This window comes from Anomaloglossus baeobatrachus, chromosome 11 (assembly GCF_048569485.1).
Source record: "Anomaloglossus baeobatrachus isolate aAnoBae1 chromosome 11, aAnoBae1.hap1, whole genome shotgun sequence".
Taxonomy (NCBI): domain Eukaryota; kingdom Metazoa; phylum Chordata; class Amphibia; order Anura; family Aromobatidae; genus Anomaloglossus; species Anomaloglossus baeobatrachus.
In genome coordinates this window covers 183,628,931-183,641,908 of record NC_134363.1, presented here as the reverse complement: position 1 = coordinate 183,641,908, position 12,978 = coordinate 183,628,931, and the positions used below count along the sequence as shown (strand labels likewise).

Genomic DNA, 12,978 nt, shown 5'->3' with positions numbered 1-12,978 from the left:
CCAAAAATCTTTTTTATTATTATTATTCAAAAAGAATTTCTTTCAATCATAAGATAGTCTAAGTGAAGATGGGACGTTTCGGCCCAATAACGGGCCTTCTTCACGCCAAAAACACTAAAAAAATACAAAAACAGACAACAATCAATATATACACTATGTTACAGGGTTAACATGAAGACAGTGAAGCAAATATACAAAAGCAGACACTATATATATACTATATATACACAGGACACTGTACATTGCAGACACTGTATATATACTATATATACACAGGACACTGTACATTGCAGACACTGTATATATACTATATATACACAGGACACTGTACATTGCACACACTGTATATATACTATATATACACAGGACACTGTACATTGCACACACTGTATATATACTATATATACACACACAGGACACTACATTGCAGACACTGTATATATACTATATATACACAGGACACTGTACATTGCAGACACTGTATATATACTATATATACACAGGACACTACATTGCAGACACTGTATATATACTATATATACACAGGACACTGTACATTGCAGACACTGTATATATACTATATATACACAGGACACTGTACATTGCACACACTGTATATATACACAGGACACTGTACATTGCACACACTGTATATATACTATATATACACAGGACACTGTACATTGCACACACTGTATATATACTATATATACACAGGACGCTGTACATTGCACACACTGTATATATACTATATACACAGGACGCTGTACATTGCACACACTGTATATATACTATATACACAGGACACTGTACATTGCACACACTGTATATATACTATATACACAGGACACTGTACATTGCACACACTGTATATATACTATATACACAGGACACTGTACATTGCACACACTGTATATATACACAGGACACTGTACATTGCAGACACTGTATATATACTATATACACACAGGACACTACATTGCACACACTGTATATATACTATATATACACAGGACACTGTACATTGCAGACACTGTATATATACTATATATACACAGGACACTGTACATTGCAGACACTGTATATATACTATATATACACAGGACACTGTACATTGCAGACACTGTATATATACTATATATACACAGGACACTGTACATTGCAGACACTGTATATATACTATATATACACAGGACACTGTACATTGCAGACACTGTATATATACTATATATACACAGGACACTGTACATTGCACACACTGTATATATACTATATATACACACACAGGACACTACATTGCAGACACTGTATATATACTATATATACACAGGACACTGTACATTGCAGACACTGTATATATACTATATATACACAGGACACTACATTGCAGACACTGTATATATACTATATATACACAGGACGCTGTACATTGCACACACTGTATATATACTATATACACAGGACGCTGTACATTGCACACACTGTATATATACTATATATACACAGGACACTGTACATTGCAGACACTGTATATATACTATATATACACAGGACACTGTACATTGCAGACACTGTATATATACTATATATACACAGGACACTGTACATTGCAGACACTGTATATATACTATATATACACAGGACACTGTACATTGCAGACACTGTATATATACTATATATACACAGGACACTGTACATTGCAGACACTGTATATATACTATATATACACAGGACACTGTACATTGCAGACACTGTATATATACTATATATACACAGGACACTGTACATTGCAGACACTGTATATATACTATATATACACAGGACACTGTACATTGCAGACACTGTATATATACTATATATACACAGGACACTGTACATTGCAGACACTGTATATATACTATATATACACAGGACACTACATTGCAGACACTGTATATATACTATATATACACAGGACACTACATTGCAGACACTGTATATATACTATATATACACAGGACGCTGTACATTGCACACACTGTATATATACACAGGACACTGTACATTGCAGACACTGTATATATACTATATACACAGGACGCTGTACATTGCACACACTGTATATATACTATATATACACAGGACACTGTACATTGCACACACTGTATATATACACAGGACACTGTACATTGCAGACACTATATATACACTATATACACAGGACACTGTACATTGCACACACTGTATATATACTATATATACACAGGACACTGTACATTGCACACACTGTATATATACTATATATACACAGGACACTACATTGCAGACACTGTATATATATACTATATATACACAGGACACTGTACATATATACTATATATACACACAGGACACTGTACATTGCACACACTGTATATATACTATATATACACAGGACACTGTACATTGCAGACACTGTATATATACTATATATACACAGGACACTACATTGCAGACACTGTATATATATACTATATATACACACAGGACACTGTACATATATACTATATATACACAGGACACTGTACATTGCACACACTGTATATATACTATATATACACAGGACACTGTACATTGCACACACTGTATATATACTATATATACACAGGACACTGTATATATACTATATATACACAGGACACTACATTGCAGACACTGTATATATACTATATATACACAGGACACTACATTGCAGACACTGTATATATATACTATATATACACAGGACACTGTACATATATACTATATATACACAGGACACTGTACATTGCAGACACTGTATATATACTATATATACACAGGACACTGTACATTGCAGACACTGTATATATACTATATATACACAGGACACTACATTGCAGACACTGTATATATATACTATATATACACAGGACACTGTACATTGCAGACACTGTATATATACTATATATACACAGGACACTACATTGCAGACACTGTATATATATACTATATATACACAGGACACTGTACATATATACTATATATACACAGGACACTGTACATTGCAGACACTGTATATATACTATATATACACAGGACACTGTACATTGCAGACACTGTATATATACTATATATACACAGGACACTGTACATTGCACACACTGTATATATACACAGGACACTGTACATTGCACACACTGTATATATACTATATATACACAGGACGCTGTACATTGCACACACTGTATATATACACTATATACACAGGACGCTGTACATTGCACACACTGTATATATACTATATACACAGGACACTGTACATTGCACACACTGTATATATACTATATACACAGGACACTGTACATTGCACACACTGTATATATACTATATACACAGGACACTGTACATTGCACACACTGTATATATACACAGGACACTGTACATTGCAGACACTGTATATATACTATATACACACAGGACACTGTACATTGCACACACTGTATATATACTATATATACACAGGACACTGTACATTGCAGACACTGTATATATACTATATATACACAGGACACTGTACATTGCAGACACTATATATATACTATATATACACAGGACACTGTACATTGCACACACTGTATATATACTATATATACACAGGACACTGTACATTGCAGACACTGTATATATACTATATATACACAGGACACTGTACATTGCAGACACTGTATATATACTATATATACACAGGACACTGTACATTGCACACACTGTATATATACTATATATACACAGGACACTGTACATTGCAGACACTGTATATACACTATATATACACAGGACACTGTACATTGCACACACTGTATATATACTATATATACACAGGACACTGTACATTGCACACACTGTATATATACTATATATACACAGGACACTGTACATTGCAGACACTATATATACACAGGACACTGTACATTGCAGACACTGTATATACTATATATACACAGGACACTGTACATTGCAGACACTATATATATATATATATATATATATATATATACACAGGACACGTCCCGCACTCTGTACATTGCAGACACTGTATATATACTATATATACACAGGACACTGTACATTGCAGACACTATATATACTATATATACACAGGACACTGTACATTGCACACACTGTATATATACTATATATACACAGGACACTGTACATTGCAGACACTGTATATATACTATATATACACAGGACACTGTACATTGCAGACACTATATATATATATATACACAGGACACTGTACATTGCACACACTGTATATATACTATATATACACAGGACACTGTACATTGCACACACTGTATATATACACAGGACACTGTACATTGCAGACACTGTATATATACTATATATACACAGGACACTGTACATTGCAGACACTGTATATATACTATATATACACAGGACACTGTACATTGCAGACACTATATATATATATACACACAGGACACGTCCCGCACTCTGTACATTGCACACACAGTACTGTATATACAATATTACACACAGTATACGCCGCACATGCGCACTCCGCCGTCAGCCCGCGGAGCCGGCCGCTCAGTGTCGCCGGCCTCCCTCTCTCCCCGCCGGCCACACTCCTCTTCCGGATGCGCACAGACAATGGAGCCGGGCACAGGCCGGGTCCTCGCTGCAGTTACTCACCGTTTCCGGAGCGGCTCTTCCGTGCAGCCGGCGCCTGGCTCCTCCTCCTCGGCCGCTCTCGGTGCGCGGCTCCGGCCTGTGAGCGGCGGTGTCTGGCGGCTTCTCTCCGCCACAGCCTGGGAGTCACCGGCAGCGACAGTGGAGGAGGGGAGGGGAGGAGGGAGGAGCCGGCGGCCGGATACAGAGGACCGCCCTCAGCCGTTGCCATGGCAACAGACGATCACATGTTCTCCTATCAGCCAATCAGAGTCCAGCTTTATTTGCTGTCTAGCGGGTTATAATATGAAAGAAGTGATGTGATTGGCTGATATGGGCAAAGGCCTCAGACGGCACTGATCACGTGGTGCTGAGTATAGGATAAGCCTGACAGGCGGCAGTGAGGGGGTGCAGGGGCGGAAACCGGGGAGCGCACCCCATATGTAGGGGGTATACACCATACACTCCTCAACAGTCACATGCAGCACCAAGAAGGCGTCCTGTGCTCTCTGCCACCATCTGTCCGCAGCAGACGCTCTAAAGGCCGCTTTCCACGCGCTAAAGCGATGTCGTTGGGGTCACAGAATTCGTGACGCACATCCGACCGCGTTAGCGATGTCGTTGCGTGTGACCCCTACGTGATCGAAAATTGCCGCAAACACGTGCAAAATCGCTAATCAGTGACATGCCCCCTATTCCCAATTATCGTTGCGGCTGCAGGTACGATGTTGTTCGTCGTTCCTGCGGCAGCAGACATCGCTACGTGTGACACCGCAGGAATGAGGAACATCTTACCTGCGGCCGCCCGCAATGAGGAAGGAAGGAGGTGGGCGGGATGTTACGTCCCACTCATCTCCGCCCCTCCGCTTCTATTGGGTGGCCGCTTAGTGACGCTGCTGTGACACCGAACTAACCGCCCCCCGGATCGCCGGCCACAGTGACGTCACTAGGCAGGTAAGTAGTGTGACGGGTCAAAGCGATTTTGTGCGCTACGGGCAGCGATTTGCCCTTGACGCACAAACGATGGGGGCGGGTACGAACGATAGCGAGATCGCAGCATGTAAAGCAGCCTTAAGTCCTGTATGTTACTCCGTGTAATCCCAACCTGACGCTATACCACAAAACCCACCATATATCCTGGGGACACCCCACAAGACCCTACATATACCAGGAACATCTCACAAGACCCTCCGTATGCCAGGAACACCCCACAAGACCCTCCGTATACCGGGAACACCCCACAAGACCCTCCGTATACCGGGAACACCCCACAAGACCCTACATATACCAGGAACATCTCTCAAGACCCTCCGTATGCCGGGAACACCCCACAAGACCCTCCGTATACCGGGAACACCCCACAAGACCCTCCGTATGCCAGGAACACCCCACAAGACCCTCTGTATGCCAGGAACACCTCACAAGACCGTCCGTATGAAAGGAACACCCCCCCAAGACCCTACATATACCAGGAACATCTAACAAGACCCTCCGTATGCCGGGAACACCCCACAAGACCCTCCGTATACCGGGAACACCCCACAAGACCCTCCGTATGCCAGGAAAACCCCACAAAACCCTCCGTATACCGGGAACACCCCACAAGACCCTCCGTATACCGGGAACACCCCACAAGACCCTCCATATACCGGGAACACCCCACAAGACCCTCCGTATGCCAGGAACACCCCACAAGACCCTACATATACCAGGAACATCTAACAAGACCCTCCATATACCGGGAACACCCCACAAGACCCTCCGTATACCGGGAACACCCCACAAGACCCTCCGTATGCCAGGAACACCCCACAAGACCCTCTGTATGCCAGGAACACCTCACAAGACCGTCCGTATGCCAGGAACACCCCCCCAAGACCCTACATATACCAGGAACATCTAACAAGACCCTCCGTATGCCGGGAACACCCCACAAGACCCTCCGTATACCGGGAACACCCCACAAGACCCTCCGTATGCCAGGAACACCTCACAAGACCCTCCGTATACCGGGAACACCCCACAAGACCCTCCGTATGCCAGGAAAACCCCACAAAACCCTCCGTATACCGGGAGCACCCCACAAGACCCTCCGTATACCGGGAACACCCCACAAGACCCTCCATATACCGGGAACACCCCACAAGACCCTCCGTATGCCAGGAACACCCCACAAGACCCTACATATACCAGGAACATCTAACAAGACCCTCCATATACCGGGAACACCCCACAAGACCCTCCATATACCGGGAACACCCCACAAGACCCTCCGTATACCGGGAACACCCCACAAGACCCTACATATACCAGGAACATCTAACAAGACCCTCCGTATGCCGGGAACACCCCACAAGACCCTCCGTATACCGGGAACACCCCACAAGACCCTCTGTATGCCAGGAACACCCCACAAGACCCTCTGTATGCCAGGAACACCTCACAAGACCGTCCGTATGCCAGGAACACCCCCCCAAGACCCTACATATACCAGGAACATCTAACAAGACCCTCCGTATGCCGGGAACACCCCACAAGACCCTCCGTATACCGGGAACACCCCACAAGACCCTCCGTATGCCAGGAAAACCCCACAAAACCCTCCGTATACCGGGAACACCCCACAAGACCCTCCGTATACCGGGAACACCCCACAAGACCCTCCATATACCGGGAACACCCCACAAGACCCTCCGTATGCCAGGAACACCCCACAAGACCCTACAAAAACCAGGAACATCTAACAAGACCCTCCATATACCGGGAACACCCCACAAGACCCTCTGTATACCGGGAACACCCCACAAGACCCTCCGTATGCCAGGAACACCCCACAAGACCCTACATATACCAGGAACACCCCACAAGACCCTCTGTATGCCAGGAACACCTCACAAGACCGTCCGTATGCCAGGAACACCCCCCCAAGACCCTACATATACCAGGAACATCTAACAAGACCCTCCGTATGCCGGGAACACCCCACAAGACCCTCCGTATACCGGGAACACCCCACAAGACCCTCCGTATGCCAGGAACACCTCACAAGACCCTCCGTATATCGGGAACACCCCACAAGACCCTCCGTATGCCAGGAAAACCCCACAAAACCCTCCGTATACCGGGAACACCCCACAAGACCCTCCGTATACCGGGAACACCCCACAAGACCCTCCATATACCGGGAACACCCCACAAGACCCTCCGTATGCCAGGAACACCCCACAAGACCCTACATATACCAGAAACATCTAACAAGACCCTCCATATACCGGGAACACCCCACAAGACCCTCCGTATACCGGGAACACCCCACAAGACCCTCCGTATACCGGGAACACCCCACAAGACCCTACATATACCAGGAACACCCCACAAGACCACCATTTGCCAAAAATGTAAATGTGACTTAGATGTGAAAAAATGGTGCACACACGTCTTGAAATCATGTCTGGCTACCAATATTGTATTTTGTGCCCCGTTATTGTCAGCGGCTTCTAGTTTTGGGGTTTGGCTTTATCAGCCCCCTCCGTGCCGCAGATTGGTGAAGCTGATGTGATCGGTGTGGTCCCGTCTTCTATGTCCCGCTGCGTCGCCTGTAATTCATTATCGGCATTCTCTCTGGCGGGGTTCGGGACGTGTCGCGGGGCTCACATTTCACCTTGGTGCCGTCGGCCTATTTTTCATTTTGCACAGAACACGCTGTAATGGAGGCTTCTCGTCTTTGTAGCTTTTATTTGATGCTGTTCAGATAGGAATATTCGCCGCTCGCCCTCGCGGCTGTCAGTCAGATCTTAAGAAGGTCACTTTGATTTCTGCGAACATTCGCTGGAAGACGTCGCTTGGGAATAGCAATTTAAATCCGGCAGGGGCCGCGGTGACAAGAATAGGCAGCGGTTCTGTGACTAATTACAGCCGGCGATGAGGCGGCCGCGCTCCCTGTGATGGATAATTTAGATGTGGAGCAGCAGAGGGTTTCTTCCCGGCGTATGTCACATTCAGCACAGAATATTCTGCGGGGCCTTATAACAATGGCTGTCACCTCACAAGGAGATGAAGAAGGGAGTGACACAGCGCAGGCAGCGCCGCGCTCCAGATCACCCGTCCCCACGGATTCATACAGCGGAGGCCATATATTAGAGAAGTGCTTAGGCAGTAATTCCTTAAGGAACTCTTCTCAGCCCTTTATTTTGCCATTCCTCCGTTACTCCTCCTGGAAATATATGAATATTTTGACAACTAATATGTCTGATGTGTGTATAAAAAAACAAAGAAATATTAACACAGTTGGTAACACCCATTTGTCAATTTATTCATACACTAGCTGTACTACCCGGCTTCGCCCGGGTTAATAACTGCTGTTAACAAAATAGTCTATCTCTGTCACTTTCCCTGTCTGTCTCTTTCCCTGTGTCTGTCTCTTTGTCTGTCCCTTTACCTGTCTTTGTCTGTCTCTTTCCCTCTCTTTCCCTGTCTGACTGTTTCCCTGTGTCTGTCTCTGTCTCTTTGTGTCTGTCTCTTAACCTGTCTCTCTCTTTCCCTCTCTTTCCCTGTCTGTCTCTTTCCCTGTCAGTCTGTCTCTTTGTCTGTTTCTGTCTCTTCGTGTCTGTCTCTCACCCTGTCTATGTCTGCCTCTTTCCCTGTCTGCGTCTGTCTCTTTCCCTGGCTGCATTGTGACACGCCAACATTCCATATAAGGGCGTGGCTGCACATGCTTCTGAAGTTCTGGCTGCACTGTGGCTCCCAGCTCCATTCGCTTTAATGGAGGCAGATTTTTTGGCGAATAACTGTAAAGAGTGGGGTTAAAATTTCCCCTCAAAACATAGCCTATGACGCTTTCGGGGTCCAGACGTGTGAGTGTGCAAAATTTTGTGGCTGTAGCTGCGACGGTGCAGATGCCAATCCCGGACATACACACACACACATACACATACAGCTTTATATATTAGATTTCCAAGAGGAATAACAGAGGAACACTTGACCTTTTTAGGGGATGTCCGCACACGGATTATAATAATCTTGTCTCTTTTGGATGGGTCATCAATATCAGGATCATTGGGGGTCCGACACCCAGTGTTCCCACCGATCAGCTGTTTGCAGCCCCTGCAATGTTCAGACTGTGCCAAGTCAGAACAGCACAGCGCCGTACACTGAATAGTGGCGGCACTCGGTACTGCAGCCCAGCTCCTATAGATGTGAGTGGGATCTGAGCTGCAGGACCGAGAACGACAACTCTTCACCGTTCTGTAAAATGCTGCGGATTTGTCTCCTGTAAATCTGAGCAGAAAGTCTATGGCATATCTTACTTGTGGCCAGCAGTCGTCAGGGAAACTTAACATAGACACATTACTCAACAAGTCACCAGAAGAGACAAGGCCATAGACATAGGGGTCCGATGTCACGTGTACAGGGACAGGCTCAGGGCTAGCTCTTACCTCATTATCTGGGATTAAGCAATTTAAAAATAGTTTTCCCTTTGTGCACATTAAGGTTTAATTCCTTATCTGGTGCCGACTTGCTCAACTTCCGGCCAGGATTTAAGCCCTCTGCTTCCTGGACTTGGTGCTGGTTATTCTATTCAGTTAGGAGCTAGCCTTGGAGCAGAGAGGACGTGGTTGTTGCTGCCTGCTGCTGTTTGTTGCAAGTTGTTTTGTTTTTTTGTTCTACCTCCTTTCTCTTGTTATTCCTTACCCATATATCCTTGGTTGTTCCCTGGTGAAGGTGTTTTAGGTGTGTATGAGGCTTTAGTTCACCCCTGTATGTTGTTAGTGGTTGTAGGTGTTTTGGGGATCTCTGTCCTTGTCAGTCCCCTGAGTGGTTGTGGGGGTGACTTGTCATCACGGTCAGGACAGGAGTCAGGGCCAGGTTGGGGGCCTGTACTTCCCTACCTTAAAGGGTACCTCCGGGTGTGAGGGTGATTTTAGGGACACCAGCATTAGGGTTTCCATAGGTTACCCTATCTCCCTTGGTCATCCGTTACACCATATCCCTGACAGGAGAGGGACATAGAATCTGTCTCCTTTCCCCTAATCAGGAGGCTGATTTCAGACCTTGCAGGTCTTCAATATGAATGAATGTTGTTGGGGTCCTATAATCAGTTCTCTAATGTATAGGTATAAGTACCTTATATACATTATTTCCTACAAAGGAAGAACAAATGGCCTTGAGGATGTTGGAGGATCTTTCCATTGACCCTGGAGAGAGGTGAGATACCCTCTTCCATTAGTTCTTGGTCCAAAAAGTTCCCCCTCTATGCCATTGTGCCAGAGTGGACATATTTATCCAAGATTCCTCAGCATATTAGACATGACAATCTGATGAATGGACATGTCCACGGGGATTGCAAAGGTACTAGTGCTGAAGGCAGCAGATAAAGGTGGTAATATTGTCATCTGGCTGAGGGCCATGTATGACACCGAAGAGTCCGACAATTGGGCAATAAGGGTTTCAATAAAATAATTAACCTTCCATCCGTTATCTACATTCCAGTCAGAATTACGGGAAATCATTCAAAGAGCTATTAAGTGTGGGGTGATCACCAGGGAACCGGCCTCAGCACCGCAGATCACACAACCTGTAATTCCTATATCTTCCCACGAAACGTAGATAAGGATACACGTACACCACCAGGGGGACCCAGTATTTCCAGTAGAGGCAACTATATAGAATATATCAATAGATTGAGTCCAAACTTTAACCCCTGGTGGAGAGTCTTCCATCAATTATCAAAAATACAGTAACGTGTGACAGACAGTCATGTGGTTTCTGGCAATAGAAGGTCACAGTGTTTGGGTGCGCAGAATGCTCCCTGACTTTCTATTATTCCTGCTGTCAGTATTCATTGGTATAGGTAGCTTTCCTGCTGGATTTTCAGCTCTCCACCTTTTGGACCCAACAGGAGCTCGCCGTCCATCCAACTGTTGATCATCAGCATTATCTTGGTGCTTAAATACTCCCATCTTCCCTGGACTGGTGCTAATGAATTATTCAGTTCATTCTACCTCTGGTTGCAAGCAGATGGCTTGCTCTCACCTGTAGTATAATTGCTCAAGCTTTGCTGAACTTCTACCTGTTTCATCTGTGGATAAGTAGTTCCTGCTTTTTCCACCGTGTGTCCTTTTTGTGTTTAGCTTTAGCATTTAATGGAGTTGACGAAGAGCTCATTCAACCCGTTCCCTATTTTGGGTCCTGGACTAGGGATACCTACTAGGGTCAGGTATCTGGCTTGGTGAGGAACCTATCTAGGGTGGTGAGGGACCCCAGAGACCAGCTGTAGGTTTGATCGGGGGTTACTGTTGTGAATACATTTGAATTAGATTCCAGTTTGGGACTCCCTCTTGTGGTCAGTGCTGGTAGTGCAGTTGACTATATAAATGGGAACCAGACAGCTGAGGAGGATTGGCAATCAGGCCATTTGGCTTGGGCCTATATAACTGAGTAGTTTCCTCCTGTTCCTTGCCGGTGCTCAATGTATCTCCTGTGTGCTAAGGACATTCTGAAACGAGCCCTTTTCACTGTGTATACCAGAACTCTTCTTAGATCAGTTGGTCTTTGTATCTCTGCTTATGGTTTCCACTTTCTTGTTATTTTGCCTGTGTGGAGTTCTTCGTGGAGTTGGATTATTCCCTGCTGGGAGTATCTGTGTACCTTACTCCATGTTCTGCTATGTATTGTGCTTTGTCATGCTTGGTACAAAATTCAGTCCATCCTCTATATCAGTGTTTTTCTTGGATCCCAGTAACACCAGAGTACTGATATAGCGGGGGAGAGCCTGTGTAGGCTCAGTATTTTTCCCTATCAGGCGTGCTGGTATTAGGGTTTTTATGGCTGCAGTCAGTGCTCTTTCCTATCCTTTCCTATGCAGATAGTTTGGGCCTCAACTTTGCTGAATCTGTCTTCTCTAGCTACGTATTGTGTTTTACTATTTCACCGTTCTCTTTACATGTGGGGGGCTATCTATATCTTTGGGGACTACTCCGAGGCAGATTAGCTTTTCTATATTTCTCTCTGTAATAATATTTAGTTTTTCGGCTGTGTCGAGACGACTAGGTCATCATAGGCACATCCCACGGCTACTTCTAGTTGTGTGTCAGTATTAGGTCTGCAGTCCGTTAAAGTTCCATCCAGTTTTTGCCTTTTTTCTGATCCTCCTCGGTCACTGAATCATAACAGGTCACCATTTCCCCCTTCCCTTACCTTTCAACGCTCGCTTGGTACTTCCCCATACCTTGCATGACATATACAGAGGAATTAATGAAAAAGATAGATAGCATCCATATTGGCAAGGACACCGTATTGGTGATT

General features: G+C 44.8%; 1 protein-coding gene across 1 annotated transcript in view; it reads right to left on the bottom strand.

Moving 5' to 3' along the window:
• Window positions 1–4,724, bottom strand: part of CTNNBIP1 (catenin beta interacting protein 1) — a 35,795-nt gene extending 31,071 nt beyond the window's left edge. The window contains exon 1 of the mRNA XM_075329151.1: window positions 4,699–4,724. The gene's annotated coding sequence lies outside the window, so the exon portion shown is untranslated. The remainder of the gene's footprint in view (window positions 1–4,698) is intronic.
• Between the last annotated feature and the right edge of the window lie 8,254 nt (window positions 4,725–12,978).